Here is a 22,434-nt window from a genome sequence, read left to right on the forward strand (position 1 = left end):
CCTCTTTTTCGTTTACCCACTGTACTCCATTCAACTCCTATCCTGCTGTCTTCACCAATGCCCCATCCTGAACTTGTTTATATGTCTACCCTGGCCAGCCAATTGGGAACTTTGTAATAGCAAAGGTGCCCCTTCTTCACTGAATTAGGGAGATTTGGGGCAGAATATAAATTTTTAAACTAACAGATGGATCTAGATTAATCAACTAGATTTTGAGAATAAAAACAAAGAGCTATAGTAGAAATAGCTATCAATTCAGTTCAGTAAATATGTGTTGATTTATCTTCTAGGCACCAAGCTGAGTGCGAAGGATACAATGATGAATAAGATGAGGTCCCTGACCTCAAAAGTGCAAAATCTATAAAAGGAGCTATATCTGAAAACTAAAATTCCAACGTCGAGTTATGTACATAATATAAAATTATGTCCAAGTCTCATATATCAAAATATATAGATTTAAGTTTTATAAATATAAAAGTAATAGCTGAATTAATGATATAGAATCAGATCACCTTTGCGACTTATATACCAGGCAAATCCCAAACTAACCTGCAGGTTTCCATTGGAATTTCAAGAATACAGTCTTAGACTCTGCCACTTAAGTATCAGTAATACATAATGCAGTGATGAACTGATCAAAATGTGAATAACTAAAAAAGTATGACTTGCAAAATTGACTAAAAGTTAGAGAAAAAAATCAGCAAACCAAAGACTCAATTAATGGTCTATAGCATGTGCTGTGTCCTCCTATAAAAAGTGCACACACCTTTTGCATATTTTAGTAATGTTCTACTCCACAGCCCACCCCCATCCTTCACTCTGTGCTATAATGCATATTCAGGTTAAATCAGATCATCAATACTAAAGTCCTTGAACATAACTGATAGGATAGCATTGAAGTAATGCTCATACAGTACACATTACACATAGATGGCATTGAATAGATAACAAGAACATACCCATATCTTGGAGAGCCAAAAGTAGGTAATTGAGACTGAGGAGGGCAAAATAAATGTTGAAAGTTGCCCTTAAAAAATGTGGCACAAATGTGAGAGAGGAGAACCTTATCAATCTAAGATGACACTTCTCTCTCTCTCTCTCTCTCTCTCTCTCTCTCTCTCTCTCTCACCCGCACACCCACACACACATATTGGATTTGTATGAAAATGACATATGACTTATGTGGATGTTTCTCAAAAGCATATGAACAAGTTAAGGTAGTCTGAGGATGGTCAAATGACTCCCTACAAGAGACCACACATAATGACACTGACTTAGTAATTTCACCATGTCCTGATGTTGGTCTTGAGTTTTGCTGAAACTAGATCTCCCCAGTGCCCTAAAGTTGACGATTTCTCCTAAAATTTTTTTTGTATTCACAAGTGACAGAAGGTATAAGCTAGGAAGCCAGCTGACCTCAGCTGCTAGACCAGCATTTATGTCTTTCAGCCAGAAGCTTCTCTTGGGGACGCATCTTAAAAAGAAGGGAATCAATATAATGAGAGTTAGTTATATAATTCAGAAAGTTAATTACATTATATTCTGGAAGACAGCAGTGCTTTCTAATACAAGGATATACAAGCAGACAGAAGGACTCACTAATTAGAGTCTCTCTGTCTCTCTGTCTCTGTCTCTGTCTGTCTCTGTGTCTCCCACCCAGAATTTATTTTGGCACCTTTCCCTCTTTGATGAATCCATTCAGTCAAGACTATTTCCAACACAAATTCTGCCTCTGCTCTTTTCCAACCCGAGTTTCCTTATTTCCAAATTCTTGAAGGAAAGAGGTAGGGGTAGAACTTAGTGTCATACCTGGACCACCTTCATCTTCTACAATGTCCCATACTACTAAGTCAAGCCACTTTCAGATTTATGATTGGTGTTGGTACACAGAAGCAGATGGAAGGTTTTCAAGCTCCTTTACAGCTTTTTGAGAATCTCTACATTTCCACCTGTAATGCTAAAGATACTCCCTGAATATCTTTATTTGTGACATTGATCTGATCAGTCCCTGCATTTTGAATGTGCATTAAACCAATAAGGTGAAATGAAATAAACACTGATGTAAACCTACAGATGATAATTACCTGCTCCCTTGCTAATCCTTTAGATAAAGGTCATAGATAAAATCACTAGTGATATACTTTTGTATAATAATCTGGGTAAAAGAGTTTAGGTTGAATTTTTTTTTAATTCATTTTGTGATCTCTTAACTGTTGAAATAAATCAGCATGATGTTAGATAGCTTATCCCTCTCTATATATCTGCAGTAAATGTTTTCAGGATTAGAGAAGTTAGACACACAAGCATGTTCACATGCTCAGTGGTGAGAAGGACTAAAACTATAAGTTTTTAAAACAAAAATGCCAAATGTAAGCATTTCTTTATGAAATTTAAACACCATTTTCATATCTCTAAATCATAAAATTATACTCTTTCAAATCTCTATGATTTTATAGTTTACTTTCAAATTTAGTGTTTCATTTGATCTTTATCACCAAGATAGTTTAGTATCCCTATTCACAGAGAATTAAATAGATATTCACAGAGATTAAGGAATTTACCAAAAATGATTCAGCTAGCAGGTAGCAGACTCAAACTGAAAACTAAAACCAGAACCCATGGAAACTGAATCAAAATCTAGAGCAATTTTCAACATACCAATAACCATGTCATTTGCCTCCCTCTGTCAGAAATAAAAGCTGGAAAACGATGTATAAATGTTCACAGGTAGGAAAAAAAAAGACAATTCTTCTTCTTACCCGTGGTTAAATATTTAATGCTAAAATTCATTCTAATGTTATATTCTCCTAATCATGAAATAACCATCGGTGAACCGTCACTGTGATAGCATTAAAGTAAAAATAAAACATTACAGTGGTAATATTATACTAGGGCCAATGTTACCAGCAGAATAAAATTCCCAAATAGACAAGAAACAAGAACATCTACAGAAAAAAAACACGTTCTGAGCTCAGTTCTGTATTTTTAAAGTTGGCTGAGAGTCACAATGAGACTTACTCGTCACAAGCAATAGGTCTTATTACTGTATCTGTTCCTTCAGACCTAGGCTTGAAGTATCAAAAGTAAATAAGGGTCTTGTACTTTTTATGCAGCTTCCACAAATCTCCCCCAAAGGCTGCTGGTAATGACTTCTTGTCAAAAGGAATGGAGGAAACATTTTTTCAGTTCCTCTGGAAGTAGTTCTACACTGATTTCAGAGACGTAGTCATGTACCTGGCCACCTCGGCAAGTGGATGCACAGTGCCCTCCAGCTCTCAGATGCAAACTGGAAACTTCGATGATAGCAGCAGCTCACACACTTTCTTGTATCCTTCAGATTTTCTAGTACTACAATTGCATAACAGAACTGATTTCATTGTCACAGATTTGGTGCGTTATGCTCAAATTATACACGCAAAAAAAACTGTCACATATCTTAACTTTAATATGTGTAAAGACATATGTATTTTTTAAATTTTTTATTGGAATATCATTGATTCACACTGTTGTGTTATTTTCTGCTATGCAACAAAGTGCATCAGTTATTTGTATAAATATATCTACTCTTTTATAGATTCTTTTCCCATATAGGTCCTCATAGAGTACTGAGTAGAGTTCCCTGTGCTATACAGTAGGTCCTTGTTCGTTATCTGTTTTATATATAGTAGTGTGTATATGTCAATCCATTTGCAGCTACATGGATGGACCTAGAGATTGTCATACTGAGTGAAGTAAGTCAGAGAGAGACAAATATCATATGATATCACTTATATGTGGAATCTAAAAAAATGATACAAATGAACTTATTTACTAAATTCAGGTTTTCTGAATATCTGAATTCAGGTTTTCTGTTGTCCATTTGTTTTCTTGGGAAAGTCATTCTTTGACTACAGAAAATGTTCATTCCAACAATCTATGATACAAATGAAATCATTTTAGATCTTCTGAAGGTTTCATTTAATTGGTTAAGAATGGATTTGTGCAGGGCTTCCCTGGTGGCGCAGTGGTTGGGAGTCCGCCTGCCGATGCAGGGGACACGGGTTCGTGCCCCGGTCTGGGAAGATTCCACATGTCGCGGAGCGGCTGGGCCCGTGAGCCACGGCGGCTGAGCCTGCGCGTCCGGAGCCTGTGCTCCGCAACGGGAGAGGCCACAACAGTGAGAGGCCCGCGTACCACAAAAAAAAAAAAAAAAAAAAAAAAAAAAAAATGGATTTGTGCAAAACTAGATCCAGATTCTGGTCAGCTCACTGATTTATTATTTGAGTTTAGAAGCATTACTTCATATCTCTAGGTCCCAGCATCCTCAATGGCAAAATAAAAATAATGATAACACCCATTTTGTAGATTGATTAAAATCTAGAATCCATATACACCACTTACAGTGTCAGGCGTATAGTAAATACCCAGTAAGTATTTGCTATTATCTTAAGTTAGTTTTATTTTTGATAAAAATCTCAAGTACATTTCAGCAATTATGATTTGTAAGAGAATCTTGTCTCCCCTGCACATTTTTTTTTTGTTTCTACTGTTTCTTGAGTTGTTCTGTTTTCTTAACATATGTATTTCAGACAGGTAATTTCCACTTAAGTTGCTTTGACGTGAAAAGAACTATTAAAATAATAAATAAACATTAATTTGCCATACAGTTGTAACCTTTAGAGTTAAAATAAATGTGGGAGGCTCAAAATATTAGTGTCTTTGCAGTGAGATAAATAATTCATAATTTTCAGTATAAAAATAAACCTTTTGAAACATCATAAAATAATACCTCTAACATCAACAGTAAGTTTCTTTCCTCTAACTGCATCTTCCCTGTGAAACATCTGATTTTCAGTTAAGATGATTATTGTTCATTTGGGTAGCTAACATATTCTCCTCATCTAGGCTATCATCACTTCTGAATGAGCTTTTAGAATAACTAGTGGTTCTCGGGAATCTTCCAAGATAATTTGTCACCCATCCTGAGAACACAGACAGTGGAGTCCAGAACTACTGCTTTGTGCAGGTGTCAGCCTTCCTGTGAACTATGGGCTGGAGTGGCTGTAGGACCAGCTCTGAATTACTGTCCTATGTCATAGTTACAGAGAGAAAGATTCTTCTCATGGCCTAGACATGCATGTCCAATGTGATAGCCAATAGCCACATGTTTCTATTCAAATTTGTTTCCATTAATTTAAATTAAATTAAATTTTAAATGTGTTTCCTCAGTGGCACTAACTACATTTCAACACCGACTATTCTTGCTCCTACATTTGTTCTTACAATTTCCTTCTCAAACTGGTCTTGATTACTTCTTTGTTGCAGTGTTATTTGTAACTTTATGAAAGTGTGTCAATGAATGTTATTTCCACTTGTGAAAGAATGGCAGAAATATGCTTCATATATGGATTGATGGGACCCAGAGGGAAATATTTGGTTATTTGATTCATGTTTTATATCATGTTGACAGTGAAACTTTTTCTCACCCCTACTCCATATTTGGATATACTGCAGCTCCTCAAAACTCCACTGAGTGAATTTCATTTTGTTTGTAAATAACTTAAGATAGCATCACTACATTAAACTACCTATTTAAAATTTCAAACTGTTTCCCTGAAATATCCCTATTATAGGTTCATAAGATTTCATTTACAATGCTTAATATTAATATCTTGTCCTTTCCATATCTCTTATTATTATAGTTATCAAGAGAATCCATGGGCTGTAAGACTTTAGAGAACAGTACATTTTATACATGCCAAGCAAATGTCCCTCCCTAAATTCTGATGATAAAAGGCCTCCTAGAGGAAGGGTTACATTAAATGTTCAGATGCTATTCTGCTTGGCAAAGAGAGCCAGCTGTTTATACTTGGTGGCATACTGCAACAGAATTATCTCATTTGCAAATCTTGGGATATAGAGATACAGATAAATGTTAGCACGATAAACCAGCAAATGTAGAATGAGTTGTATTCTTAGTATTTAGAGGAAAACTTCATATTTGTGCATATGGAGCTTTGAAAACTTATTTGTAAACATGCCATCTGAGCAACATGACATATAAGGCATTTTGAATACGGCCAAAGCTGTATTAAGATACATCCTTACATAATGTTATACAAACAAATACTTTAACATTCCACATGTATAAAACGTTAATGAGAAAGGTGTTTAGCAGTAGTAACAGAAGTGTGCCTGATGTGTTTTCATAATAAAATGAGTATTTTCTGCCAATCAAGTGTCATAGATAAAGATAATATTACTCTCCCTTAGACCCAAAAGGTCCCCAATCAGTAGGTAAGGACACATTAGGATTTCTTTTGTAAGTTCACTTGGTTCACACATTCACACCTTAGCCTTCACAAAATAGTAAGTTTGGCATTCAAAAGGAAAAAGTATTCATAAGACATTTATTTATGGGTCTAAAAATAGATGTCAGGAATTCAAATGATTAGGTGATAACAAATATTTAAAATACTAGATTCTATTTTAGCCCAATCAATTTTTTCTACTTGGGAGAAGAAAATCCTTCATTCACAGTAAAAAAAAAAAAAAAAAAAAAAAAACTGTTATTTTTCTTTGGAGAGAAATTTATCCTTCACTACTAATAGCTAAACAAGTTAAATTTGTTCTTTTCCCTTTACTGGAAGAGAACCCATTCCCAATCTGTTAATTCATTCTTCTCCCTGCAGCTAGAGCGCTCTTTTAAAAATACAAATCGAATCACATGGAATTCTTAATTAAACACTACAATGGCTTCCATTGTCCATAAGAAACCTTTAACCTTTAACATGGTCTACAAAGTACTGCTTGATTGATCTTTTCTGCCTCTAAACCTGCATGACACTGCCATGGTGTCTCACAGAGCACCTAGTATACACAGGCACTACATGAATATTGAATGAATGGATAAACAAACAGTGCAACTTTTTTTTTTCTCAGACAAAAAGCATCCAGAGACAAGAGATGGATGAGTTGCGTACCTTTACCAGAGCACCCTATGTAAAATAAGAACACCTTCATCCCCTTATTCTCTATCTCCTTATCCTGTTTCATTTTTTACAGCATAAATAATACCTGATATATATTCATTTATGTACATAAACTCCATAATGGCAAAGATGTTGTCTGGTTTGTCCACTGCTACATCCTCTAATGATTTTAAAAGAATTGGAGATCTAGTGGGTATATGATAAATTTCTGTTAAATTAATGACTGAAGGAAAATTCTGCTCCTTAAGCCCTCACTTGGGTTATGAGTTACATGGTCAGAAAGGTTTTCCAAGGCCACCTTGCCTTCAGTCATTATCCTTCTCCCCATCTACCATTCTCCTCTCCAAGTTACCTTCTGAGAGACTCATTTATTTATTCATTGAAAAGATCCTTTTGTTCTCTCCTCACCTTAAAAAATTTCACTGGCACTCCTTGCTTCAGGAAGAAGTTCAAACTGCTTAGCACAGCTGCAGGATGTGGCCCTGGCTGACATCACCAACATGAGCTCCCAACTTCAGCCCACATGTTGCTTGTTACAGCCAGGCTGATAATCTCTCAGTTCTTCTGCGTGTCTTTGTGCAAACGGGTACCTCTGGCTACGACACTCTTCCCCCTGCTAATGCCTTTTCACCTGCATAAATTCTTAATTTTCCTGCAGGTGCATGCTTTAGAAGTAACTTCCTCTGGGAAGGCTTTTCCAGACCTCAAACGCTAGGGGAGGTACCCCTGCTTTGTCTGCCTCTAGTGCTTTCGACTTTCCACATTGCATTGTACTTACCCTCCCATAATTTGATTGCTTATTTGTCTGTATTTCCCCTAGATGGCAAGACCCTTTGATGGCAGAGGTGATCGTTGTTCACACCTGGTGGCTGTGCTAGAAATAGTGTTTGCTGAATGAGGACCTGGAGGAAAATAGCTCATAATTCTAAGTCAGCTCCAAATCTCAGGCAGTTACCTTTTAGATTGAGACTGGATATTTTTTGCCTATAGGACCTAAAAACAAAATACTGGGGATGTTATATGGGCTTACAGATTACCACAAAGAGAGAGAGAGTCATAGTTGATCACCTGATTGACCAATGTGTAAAGAAGTTCAGCTTAATTGGAAGACAAACTGACACTGTCCAGAAAGGAATTGAGCTTTTCCCCAGTAAATTTCTTAAGAAGGCCAACTCTCTCTTATCCTGAAACCACACACCTGACTCTCTGCAGAATATTCCATCCAAATTCAATATCACTTTTCTTACACCTATGAAAGTGCAAAAGCTGCAATGAGAAGCAAGCAAATATAGGGCAACTCCAGAAAAACATAGTTAAAAACTTGTAGCAGTAATTTACTGATCAGTCTTTGACTTTCTAGGTAGTATTACCTTTGAGATCAGCTCAGATTTCACCATAATTCCTATTATATTGACATGTAATATTGTTTCTAAGATTGCAACATTATAACATGTCAGAATGGGTAAGAATAGAATACTAGCACATCAAAATCCCTTCTTAAGCTGCACAAAACAAAGCTAAATTCTATCTCCCCTTTTAAGATGATTTAGACAAGCTGATGTGGCATTGAGAGAAGCTGTGTACATTTTCTCTATCACAGCAGCAATGGGAAGACAATCTCCTCCTCTAATCTGACGATAACAATTTATTATCATAAATCAAGAACTGCCTTAGGAAGCAACTGGAAATGTTGACTAATTACTGAGAGAAAGAATGCTTTAGCATCAACTGAGCCAAAACTCAAATATTCATTATGAGATAGATGGATATAAGTTTCCAGGTAGACACAATCTGATATAATTCTCTAACATGTTTTTAGTTTTGGGAGAGTTCCTTGCCTCTCTTAACCTCAATTTCCTCATGAAAATGAGGATAATAATGTCTGCCTCATTGGTTTATTGTGTAAGTTCAGTTAGGTAGGAAACATAAGCACTTAGCACATAATTGGCACACAGTAGCTCAGCAATAATTGGTTGATATGCTATATAGGTATTTTTTACAGTTTCCCAGTCAAGCATATGCTAATTTCATTAAAAAAATGGTCCTTGATTTTCTTCCCCCTTTGGTCTTAGCTGTATGAAAAGGGTGGAGAGGAGAGTGCAGTAAGGAAGGAATGAGAGCATGTGGCATAAGGGTGGAAGAATAATGGGGAACCCAGAATGACTTTTCTACATTCAAGATCTGACCAGGGCTTCCCTGGTGGCGCAGTGGTTGAGAGTCCGCCTGCCGATTCAGGGGACACGGGTTCGTGCCCTGGTCCTGGAGGATCCCACATGCCGCGGAGCGGCTGGGCCCGTGAGCCACGTCCGCTGAGCCTGCGCATCCGGAGCCTGTGTTCCGCAATGGGAGAGGCCACAACAGTGAGAGGCTAGCGTACCGCAAAAAAAAAAGAAAAGAAAAAGATCTGACCAAATGGGCTTGAAAAAGTGAATGTCTTCCTTTAAGAAGGTGACTATAGAATGAGGAACGTTTTAAAGAATTTTCCATGATTTAAGCCAACAGACTATACGAAGGGCTTGCTGTACTTGAAATGCGTCAATTTCTGTGAGCTATCAGCACAGAGAATAGAGAATCAACTCTATTTGGCTAACAAGTATCTTCTAGAATTTGTAATGAAGATTAAATTAGATAATATGTAATGGTTCTATATAACTAGTTTCCAAAGATGGTGCCCCAATGAACCATTCCGCCTGTTAGTCATGCCCTCAATGTAGTCCCCTCCCCTTGACTGTAAGCTGACTGTGACTCACTCTTGACAACAGAATGCAGAGAAGGTGATTCTATGGTCATAATGAGCAGAGGTTAGGTCAGAAGAAGCCTTGCAGCTTCAGACTCAGCCTCTTGGAACACTCACTCTTGGAATTCTTCCTCTCAGAAAACTAAACAAGTGCGATGAAGCCCAAGCCAAATGAAGAGGCCAATGAAGGTACTCAAGCTGAAATCCCCAGCTGAGTTTTAAGCCAACAGCCAGCATAAACCACCAGTCTTGTGAATGAGCAATCTTGGAAGCCCAGCACAGCTGAGCATTATTTTGACTGCAGCTCCAACCGGCATTTGACTGTAACTGCGTGAGATGTATCAACTAAGAACTGCCCAGCTGAGCCCCAAACAAGTCAGAGAACCTTGTACAATAATAATAAATTACTGTTTAAGCATCTTGAGTTTTGGGGTCTTTTTTTTTAATGCAGCAAAAGATAACAGGAACTGATGCTTATCAAAGCTCTTGACATAGAGTATAGGTATAAATAAAATAAGTTTGGTTGGTTCAAGCAGAGATTATTAGAGTTTTTAATTTTGAATCAACTGCTATCCAATGATGTCAAAAGCTTGGTATAGATTAGTGATATAGTATGACAGCAATCCAAGATGAATAATGCATTTTAACTTCTCTAAAATTAAGATGCATCTTATAATCAATGAAATTGTACAACTGACATCTTTTTCTTTTTTCTTTCTTAGAAATACTGAAAAATGCACCATATAGTTGATGGCATCTTACATACAAAATACCATATATTGGATCAATAGCCTAAAAGATTCCCATTTGGGTCAACATCCTCAGAATTTCCTGGAGAGTCATTTTTAGTAAGTTTCTTGGTCTGTGTTAAATCGGCAGAATATCTTGGAGCAGGATCCAGGCATTTGCATCTAAAGCTTTCCAGGTGATCCTTTTGTGTAACAATATCTGAAAAATATGGATCCAGGTAGCAAAATCTTTGTACTAGTTTAGAAAACTAGGTGACCAGACCCCAATTATTTTAGCTCCCCAACGATATATGCACATTAAGTTAATTGGCAATTGACTTTTGACATTTGTAAGGTAGTGAACTGAGTGATTCAGTGAAGAGACATAAAAATACTCCTACAGTTTCTTTTGAAAACTCCATAAAGTATAATTTCTATTATATTGCACAATGAGATACTCATTGTAGCAATTATAATAATGACCTCCTTCTTCTTGCTACATAGTTTTTATCTGTTATTGTTGTTTTAGTTATTCAGTTGTCTTTATGACATCGATTCTAAGCTATCTCAAATATGTATGTTGCATTATGTTTCAATTTTAAAAGATTTAGATAATTATAATTACCAATGTCATATTTTAATTAATTACATTCCCTGGAGAGAATGTGAAAATAATTCTTAAATTGAGATAAACAATACTCTAAAATTTGGTATAAAACTGCACAAATATGATTTCTCAGTATTTAAATTTTTCTTTCATGTTTGACTTGCACAGGGAAGCATACTTCTTGTTTTGCAAACACGAAACAGTTTACCTCCAGCCATATTTGCCTATCGCTTAGCTCTTTAACTCTCTTTCCCTAGAAATGCAAAAATTGTTGAGTCAATTGTGAAATTAAATTTGATATTTCACACCCTGATAGTCATGTAGCTAGTTATTTGTGGCTTCTTTTTGTACTCTAAAGTGCAGCTTGGAGGCAAATACACTTTGAAGGTGCCATAGCCTTCAGCAAATTTGGTAGTCAAAACTTCCATTTGGTTGAATAATTAAAACCACTGAAATATTTTTATAGAATTGCAGTCATCTCTTTCCATTTCATGCAAAATTCATCTTCCAAAATTTTATTTTTGGGATGGTTTGCTTAAATTCTAACTTTGAGAACATGGGGACAAAAATATATGTTAATAAAATTGTCGAGTGAATGCTGCCTCACACGGTGGCAGAAAAGGAGAGCAGATTGCATAACAATCAGCTTTACCTTATGGCATTATACACAGAACTGCATTTTGTATAGCAATTCAAATTCAATAGTTATTCAACAAATGTTTATTCAGTAAGCTCTGTAAATAGAATAAAATTCTATGTAGGTATGAATATGCTGCAATAGATAGAATCCGCTTATGGTAATACTTTAGAAGTTGAATTTGCAATTTTATTTTTAACTGGAACCACTTTCAATAAGAAACAAAGGAAGAAAATTCACATTAGAAAAACAGATATATCCAGGGATCAAAGTTCATTTGAACTACACACTAAAATATACCCAGAATATTTGTGATTTTTGTACAAGAATTAACATGTTATCTATTACAAATATCCACTGTCTTTTTCTGACTGTGAATTTGAATGCTACTCTTCTTCCAAAAGCTATTATTTTTAAGCAGTAGACGACAGTTGAAATTCTCCTATTCATCTGACTTTAGGTAAAATAAACTTTTTTTGCATTACTTCACATTGCATGCAAGATTATCCACTAAACTAATGCCATTCCAAATCAAAGGAATTTCCTTTGATGATGACCAACATTAACTGCTAACTATTTGAACTGTCATAGCCCAAGGAAAATGTATCTCCAGGATTACTGAGCCAGGGCAATAAAAATGCTCCATAAAATTGGGATAAGTGACTAACAATATCCGATAAAAGAGTATTTCAATCCTTTGAATCATAAAATATCAACAGGACAACTGCTGGAACAACTAAATAACTCTTCCCATCATAAAACAGTATGTTCATCAATTATCTTCTGCATTTCTGCAGTTTTATTATTTTTCCTTCCTCTAGTAGAAGTAGTGGATGGACCACTGGTAGTAAAGGTAGTGGTTGTACTGACAGTTATAATAATAGTAGTCAGAACTACCACTTATTGAGCATATACTATATCCTTAACATTAGCTGAAGCGCATTATTCCATCTACGAGGTTATGAAAATTGCTTAAGTTTCTGTAGCTATTAAATGAGAGAGAGAGGGGGGTGATGAACTCACAGTTTGACTCTGAAATATTCACCTTTACCAAAATAAGCCCTATGCAAGTATTATGGATTTGTCTATAAACTTAGTTTTAAGAAACTTCACCAAAAAGACCATGAATTTTATGAAAATTTAACATATTCTGTCTTACACAGAATATGTTTATGATATGTAATTACTTTGTCAATAATTTTAAGTGATCCATAGTTGTGTATGATAGTATTCCCCCCATTTTACCCAATATTTTTAGTGGTCAGTTCTCAGTATTGTCAGGCCACTGTAGGAATTATAGGCCTAGATGAAAACTAAAGGGCAGAGTCCATTGAACTAGGAAGAGAATGAGACACAGTCAAGTGAAGGAGGAATACAGGTGTCAGAATCAAGTTTCCAAGAAAAAGACTACTTTACCTAGGGAAATAGTCTGAAATGTAAGTATTCACGATTTAGGACCTCAGATTCTCAGCCAATTTACCGGACAGACTTTACAGATATCTGTAAAGAGCAGCTGTCTCAATTTGACCAAAGTAAATAAATCACAGTAAATGACAAAAGTAAATAAACCAAAGCAGGTAAATGTGGTCCACAAATACGTTTACCTACCAAGGATCTAACACCTGATCCATAGTAGAAGAGGCCAAACCAAACCCCAAAAAAGGGTCAGGTGAAGCAGAGAATAAAGTACAACTTTCTGCAAATGCTTGACTGACTCACAAGATAATGTGTATTTTCAATTCAAAAAACATGATTCAGTAAGATGTGTCCAAACAAGCTAAATTATTGAAGAGAACTGCGAAGTCTGCATATGAAAAGGTGCACATGAACCTTAAAAATGCTTTTGTTGCATCATTTAGAATAGTTATAAATGTCAGGTACTGTTCTTAAGAGTAGCATTTGCAAAATAATGTTTGCCAAAGTTCATGTGACTCTTCCTCTGAAAACCGTAGGCAAACTTCCTTTTACACAAAGTTGTGTGTTCCCTTAATGAAATACTGTAACTGATACTAGTATAACTACTATTTTTGTTGTTCTTACATAAGAGGCTTGAATTAGTATATGTCTAGGATGTCTTAAATACATATTTCATATTTTTATGACCAATATGATTGTCTCATAAGGAAATTACTTTAATTACTTTAATTGTTTGACAAACTACTGAAAGTCACTCCAACTGTTCATGGAGTATCCATTAAACATTCAAAAACATCACTTGTTCAAAGTATTTTAATTTTCTTTTCCTATTGAAAAATGCTTCGGGTACATTTAATACATTATACATTCCTCATTCTACTATTCATTGACAAAATAATTTTACTAACTCATAGATTAACTCTGCTATTACTATTTTGTAGTTTATATTGAAATTAAGAAATTTCAGAAAATATATTCAAGACAAGCATATACTTAACATACTCTGTTTTTTTTTTTTTTTTTGCGGTACGCGGGCCTCTCACTGCTGTGGCCTCTCCTGTTGCGGAGCACAGGCTCTGGATGCGCAGGCTCAGCGGCCATGGCTCACGGGCCTAGCCGCTCCGCAGCATGTGGGATCTTCCCGGACCGGGGCACGAACCCGTGTCCCCTGCATCGGCAGGCGGACTCTCAACCACTGCGCCACCAGGGAAGCCCTTAACATACTCTGTTTTTAAAAATAAAAATGACGAATAAAAATCCTGCATGATAAAATGAACGTATATTGTTGGAAGGAAAGGTAATGTGAAATAATATATAATAATTGAATGGGTGGGTTCAAATAAGCAGAAAATAGTGGTGCCAGATGCAAACGTTCATTAAGAAAGGATATGCTGAAAAAGAGACTAAATTATATAATTTGCAAACACTAGTACTTTTAACACTTATGAAATTTGAGTGCATTTAAAGTGATATTATATAGGACATTAATGTTGTGAATTTTGTTTTGTTTTTTATTTTTATAGGAGTAGAGTTGCTTTACAATGTTGTGTTAGATTCTACTGTACAGCAAAATGAATCAGCTATACGCATACATATATCCTCTCTTTTTTGGATTTCCTTCCCATTTAGGTCATTGCGGAGCACCGAGTAGAGTTCCCTGTGCTTTATGGTAGGTTCTCATTAGTTATCTGTTTTATACATAGTATCAATAGTGTATATATGTCAATCCCCATCTCCCAATTCATCCCACCCACCCCTTCCCCATTGGGATCTGAAATTTCTGAATTCCAACATAAACTACAAAATATGGTTTCCTTTGTTGTACAAAAGCTTTTAAGTTTAATTAGGTCCCATTTGTCTTGGTTTTTATAAAAATCAAACTTTTAATAAAATTTTTAGATAACTGTAAATTCCCATGCAGTTGTAAGAAATAACACTAAGAGATCCCATTTACCTTTACCATTTCCCCCCAAAGGTAACATCTTGCAAAACCACAGTACAATATCATAACTGGGATACTGACATTGAAAGTCAAGATACAGAGCATTTGTGTCACCACAAGGATCTCTCATGTTGCCCTTTCATAGTCACACCCACATCTCTCTCACCAGTCACCTCCCCGCCCTGTCTTCTTAACTCCTGGGAACTACTAATCTGTTCTCCATTTCTATAATTTTGTCATTCCTCAGTGTTATACAAAAATAATCATTCTGTATATATATCTTGGGGATTGGCTTATTTCACTCAGCAAAACTCTCTGAAGATTCACCAAAATTATTATATTTTATCAATGTTCTTTTGTTTATTACTGAGTAATATTCCAAGTATGGATGTATCACAGTCTAATGAACTATTCACCTATTGGAGGTCATGTGCATTGTTTCCACTTTGGGACTATTATGAATAAATGTACTATAAGCATTTCTGCAGAGGTTTTTGTGGGACCATAAGTTTTCGTATTTCTGGGATAAATACCCAGGAGCACAATTGCTGGGTTACATGGAAGTTGCATAGTTAGTTTTTAAAGAAACTGCCTAGCTGGCTTCCAGAATGGCTGTTCCATTCTATATTCTCACCAGTAATGTTGAATGATGACTCAGTTTCTCCACAACCTCACCACTATTTGATGTTATCATCATTTTTTAAACCATTTTAATATGTATATAGTCATATATTATTGTGGTTTTATTTTTTCCAAGATATTTCTATGCTCCATTAAGGTGAGTTCTAATTTATCATTATTTTTTATTTGAGTATAATTGCTTTAAGATGTTGTGTTATTTTCTGCTATACAACAAAGTGAATCACGTGTATGTGTGTATATATCCCCTCCTCTAGGACCTCCCTCCCACCCCTCCACGTACCACCAATCTAGGTCGTCACAGAGCACCCAGCTGAGCTCCCTGTTCTACACCACACGTTCCCACTAGCTATCTGTTTTACACATGGTAGTGTATTTATGTCAAACCTCATCTGCCAATTCATTCCACCCTCCTCTTCCCCCACTGTGTCCACATTCTCTACATCTATATCTCTATTCCTGTTCTGGTACTTGGTTCATTTTTACCATTTTTCTAGATTCCACATACATGCGTTAATATTCGATATTTGTTTTTTCTCTTTCTGGCTTATTTCACTCTATATGACAGACTCTAGGTCCATCCACATCTCTACAAATGACCCATTTTTGTTCCTTTTTATGGCTGAGTAATATTCCATTGTATATATGTACTACATCTTCTTTATCCATTCATCTGTTGATGGACATTTAGGTTGTTTCCATGTCCTGGCTATTGTAAATAGTGCTGCAATGAACATTGTGGTACATGACTCTTTTTGAATTATGGTTTTCTCAGGGTATATGTCCAGTAGTGGGATTGCTGGGTCATATGGTAGTTCTAGTTTTAGTTTTTTAAGGAACCTCCATACTGTTCTCCACAGTGGTTGTATCAATTTACATTCCTACCAATAGTGCAAGTGGGTTCCCTTTTCTCCACACCTTCTCCAGCATTTAGTGTTTGTAGATTTTTTGATGATGGCCATTCTGACTGGTGTGAGGTGATACCTCACTGTAGTTTTGATTTGCATTTTTCTAATAATTAGTGATGTTGAGCATTTTTCATGTGCCTCTTGGCCATCTGTACGTGTTTTTTGGTGAAATGTCTGTTCAGGTCTTCTGCCCATTTTTTATTTGGGCTTGTTTTTTGATATGGAGCTCCATGAGCTGTTTGTATATTTTAGAAATTAATCCTTTTTCTGTTGTTTCATTTGAAAATATTTTCTCCCATTCGGAGGGTTGTCTTTTCTTCTTGTTTATAGTTTCCTTTGCTGTGTAAAAGCTTTTAAGTTTCATTAGTTCCCATTTGTTTATTTTTGTTTTTATTTTCATTACTCTAGGAGGTGGGTCAAGAAAGATCTTGCTGTGGTTTATGTCAAAAGAGTGTTTTTCCTATGTTTTCCTCTAAGAGTTTTATAGTGTCCAGTCTTACATATAGGTCTTTAATCCATTTTGAGTTTATTTTTTGCATATGGTGTCAGGTAGTGCTCTGATTTCATTCTTTTACATGTAGCTGTCCAGTTTTCCCAGCACCACTTATTGAAGAGGCTGTCTTCTCCATTGTATATTCTTGTCTCCTTTGTCATAGATTGGGTGACCATAGGTGAGTGGGTTTATCTCTGGGCTTTCTATCCTGTACCATTGATCTATATTTCTGTTTTTGTGCCAGTACCATACTGTCTTGATTACTGTAGCTTTGTAGTATAGTCTCACTGTGGTTTTAAACTGCATTTCCCTAATAGCTAATGATGTTTAACATCTTTTCTTGTGTTAATTTGAAATCTGTATGACCTCTTCAGTGAAATCTTTACGTTTGTCCATTTTCTAATTGGGTTGTTTAATTTTTAACTGTTGAGCTTTGAGGGTACTTTATGTATTCTAGATACCAGCCCTTTGTTTAATATGTGGCTTACAAATACTTTCTCATGATATATAGCTTACCTTTTCATGCTCATAACATGGTCTCTTGTAGAGAAAAAAGTTTAAAAATTTTTAAGCCCAATTTACCAGTTTTTCCTTTTATAGATCATGTTTTTTCATAGCAAGGGCCTAGCCCTAGATCCCAAGGATTTGACTCCTTTTTTTAAAATGTTGCATAGTTTCACATTTTAAATTTATGACCCATTTTAAGGTAATTTTTTTTTGTATAAGGTATAAAATTTAGTTCAAGTTTATTTTTTCACCTATAAATGTCCTCTTGCTTTAGCAACTATGTTTTGAAAGGGATATCTTTCCTCTATTAAATTGCTTTTGTACCTTTATCAAAAAGAATGTATACTCTTCTGTTATTGGGTGGAATGTTCTATAAATGTTGATTAGAACCTGTTGGTTGATGGTGTTGTTCAGTTCTTCTGTATAATTACTGTGTGTCTATATAGTTGTTCTGTTAATTGTTGAGAGTGCCCAGAAAGATACAAGGATGAAACACATGCTGTCCAGGATTAGGGCTCATTCAAAAGTCACTGTGCTGTTAGACATAATCATTTTTTTTTTTTTTTTTTAGACATAATCATTTTAAGTCATATGTATGTTGTGGCCACTCATATAATTCATAGCATAAAATTTAAAAATATTTCTGAATTATCTAGTGTACCTAGTATATCTGTTATCTTAGCATGGAATTCTATCTTTCACAATCTATACTTTACTTGTTCAATTTGTCTTCCCCCAGTAGAATGTAAATACCATGAATAATCAAGAATTTTTGTGTTTTGGTCTATTGTCACAGCCCTAACAACTAGTATGAGACTTTGCATAGAGTAGACACTTATTAAATATTTGTTAAATGGATGAACAAAATTAAGCAGATAGTTGCCTGATGTCCATAGTAGTTTATGTAATGTAACTGTAAAAAAAAAAAAGTGGTAGTGGGTAAAAAGCTGTGATGGTCTAGCATTAAATGATTAAATAACACCGTATAATTTGTAAATTCAAAAGTATCTTGAAAAACAGTGCAATTTTCAATATTTTTAATTTAAAGTGAATATATCTGTTTACCATTAAGTTTTAGAATTACTTCTCTGAAGTCTCCAAATGGAGTGTGTTAGTTATATGAAAAGAATACTAAAACTGTCTAATATTCTGAGAAGATAATTTTTTACTTCAAATGCATTGTTTTATTTACACTGTATCTCAGAAATAGTATTTCAAGAAAATAGCAATACTGATTTGAATAAGAAAATGCCACTAAATACTTAATTACACTACCAAAGTTTAAACAATACACATTATTTGACTCATCACTTCCATTTATAGAAATCCATCCTACTATCAAAGTTTACAGACAATTTTACAGGGCCATTATAACACTGATTATAAGGGCAAAAATAGTAACCTAAATGTTTATTAAGAGAGGATTGGTTACATAAAATACTGTACACCCATGTTATGAAATACTATTAAATACTGTGTTATGAAATACTATGCAATAGGTTAAAAGAAAGAGGCAAAATGATTTTCCTGTAAATATTTTTCAAGTACCTTAAGTAAAAAAGTAAGGATACAAAAAAGCATATGTATAATGAACACCTGTATGTTAACAAATATAAGTGTGTATGTTTAAATATGCTTGAATATCAAGAACAAATTGTGGAAAAAATTTTTAAAATTAAATGTGTTAATAATAGTGTTTATCGCTAAAGTGGGATACTGGGTGACAGTACACTTTTACTAATCATTTTTTGAATGTTTCAGTACTGACTAACTTTTTCCAAAGTGCCTTTATTACTCTACGATTTAAAACTAGGTTACAATAAATAAATAAAACATGCATATGCTTTGACACAGCAATTTTGTTTCTAGTAATTTATCCTAAAGAAATAATTAAGGACGTGCATAAAGATTTATGTATATAATGTTCATTGTAGCATTGTTTATTATAACAAAAATGGAAAATAGCCAATCCTGCAATATAAGTGTGGTTAAATAAATTACGCTATATCCGTTTTATGAATATCATGTATTCATTAAAATGATACTGTGGGAGTTTTCTCCTAAAGTGAGGTATCACTCTTTATTAACAAGTTTTTAAAAAGGGGGTGGTTATGAAATAGTATGTATAGTAGGCTCACATTTTGATTAAATTTATTCATTTTTTACAGATGTCTGTATGTCAAATTCTTAACTGATTGCCTCTGTTTAGTTGGTCTGTGAATGGTTTTACGTTCTTCTTTGCGCATGTAAGCAATTTTTTAAATTTCTGCAATAGTGTGCATTACTTTTAGAGATAGAAAACGTCTTACAAAAAACAATTAATATCATATTTATAAATATGAGAAGTTTTCCTGCATGAGAAGATAAAAGGCTAACAAGTTTTAGTATAAAGTTTACAAATATTGTGCCGCTGGTACAGATTTTTATAAGTAACACGAAAAAGGGTAATTCACTATCCTGAAACAGAGGAAGAAGGAACCAAATCAAACATCTGTCAAGATAAAGTTGAATAAAATCAGGCTCAATGGAGAAAGACTGAGGAACAAAGTCTGAATGAAACACCTACTTTTAAAATATCTACTTTTAAAATATGTAACAATGATGTAGTAAAAATTAATTTTACTTTTATTATTGTACGATAAAAATTTTTAACAATTACCATTTGCCAAATGCTGGCTATGTGATTTTTATGTAATCCTTACAACAGTCCTATAAAATCGACCTTAATATCCACTTTTGGGGATATTCTGCAGATACTGAATTGGGATATCACAGAGGGTTTAAAAATTGCTAAATATATGCAGCTAGTAAACAGTAGAGCTGGAATACAGATTTCTATGAATCCAAATTCAACATACCTTCTTTTAGCTACCTAGCCTGTGATGGTATTTTACTACTTGTATTAAATAAACATAATGTCCAGATATGCTCTGGACCTTGGGACATTTGAAGGAATAAATACAGGTAGTGGATACGTGCTAAGGGAAACTGGGATTATAAGCCCAGGTCAATTATAGAAGAAAATAGAATCAGAGGGAAAATTTCATTTTAGTAGTGAGAGGAGTTTAGGCAAAACTTCTAGTAAAGAGTGACTACAGAATAGTATTGAGTCAGAACGGCAGTCAAGGACTTGTTTGGGGCAAATCAATTATTTACCAAGTTCAGCCCTTTCTCACTCACAGGAGAGCAATAGTGAGGAGAATAGAAAAGATATGCCATGGAGAGGCCCTGTTTCTCAGCTCACTGGAATCTGGTGGACACCCAGATAGAATCCCATGACACAGCCTGAGTGGCACCTTGACAGAGGCAGCAATGAGTTGATGAAGGGTACAGGATTGGAATTAGCATTGGTGCTGGTGCGGCAGTACTGAGGAACTATCTGGGCTGGTCAATAAGGCAGGAAAACCACTGGAAGAGGCTCACTGATTGTATGAATGGCTGTCTATGACAGCACACTAGGAAAAAAGGCCAGAGTAGTTCAACTCATCATCATAAGCAGAGCAAAACAGGGAAACAGAGTAGCCTAGAGGATGGGTCCGCTCACTAAATCTTAAATTCCCTCCCCCTCAAAGAGGAATTAAAACTATGAGAATTGTGACAGAACTGTCCAAAGGCCCCTAAAGCGGCTTGGAAAATGTGAGAACGTGAACTAATATCTTTTCTCTGTAAGAAAATAAAACATCATAGACTTTTATTACTTTGTAATATGTAAGTAAATTAAAGATATGAGCATGTTATTGTAATCAAATGATCTCTGTCCCATCGTTGTTTGACTAACCTGTGTGCACGAATATGCTTAGTAATGTTGAAATTTCATAACTTTGTATCCTTTTAGAATTGTCTGTGGATGTTTTCTCCCTATTAACTGTGACTATATGAAATCATTGGTCAAAACAAGTGTCAAACATGTCTCCTCTTTTTACCAGAGCAATTATTCAGTTCCTAAAATTGACCAAGAGCCTCCTTTAATTTCTCTCTTTTGCTCCTCTGTTCTTTCCCACTACTCTCTCTTCCCTTCCCTGAGCCAGATATCCCAGAAAAATAAAAAAAGAAACATCAGTGTCCCTAGAGTTGACAGGGAAAATAAAACACAGCGCATTAACAGCAATGACTCTGAACTACATAAACATATGTGGGAGAAAGGGAATAAAAAGTAATCATATTGTATGTGTTTTTTTTAATTCAGTGACTTTTATTTGAAAGAACGTTATTAAAATCACTCCAGCTCATTGCCATGAACTCTACTTCATAGTTCAACGGTACAATTCACTGTTATATTTTATTCAATGCCAAAAGGTTTTTCAGAGTGGTCTTTTCCTTTTAATTACAACTGCAACCTGACACAGATGGAGTTTTAGAGTCATGTGGAACTCCTTACACTTCTGTTATCATAACTCACTCAGGGATATATATAGTTAGATGCCCCATTTCCCCAGTGGGTGATAACTCTTCCTTCACATATATATTCTGGTGAACCCATTTAAACCCAATACTCAACATGCAGAACTGCTGAACACAGTGGAACTTTAAAAGGCATATCTGTTGCATCAAAACTCATTGTAACCTTTGTAATGTTAATAAATTGCTTTGTTTGTAATCAAGGCTGACTTTCAAAATCCAGGAAGTTGCTTGACTGCTCAAGCTTGGTTAATTTCTGATGGTTGTTAACCCAATCAGTTGACAATAGGTACAGACATCTAAAGACTGATTCTTTTTCTTTTTCCTACAGCAGGAAGCACACATGTCTGCCAGGTTAGGTCAGGTAAAGAAAGCCTGGAGATTAAATGGGAAACCATTTAATGAAGTCTTTGTTTCCATTGAAAACCAACTCAAGAGCTCCTGTCAATGT

This window comes from Globicephala melas, chromosome 5, assembly GCF_963455315.2.
Source record: "Globicephala melas chromosome 5, mGloMel1.2, whole genome shotgun sequence".
NCBI classification, from domain to species: domain Eukaryota; kingdom Metazoa; phylum Chordata; class Mammalia; order Artiodactyla; family Delphinidae; genus Globicephala; species Globicephala melas.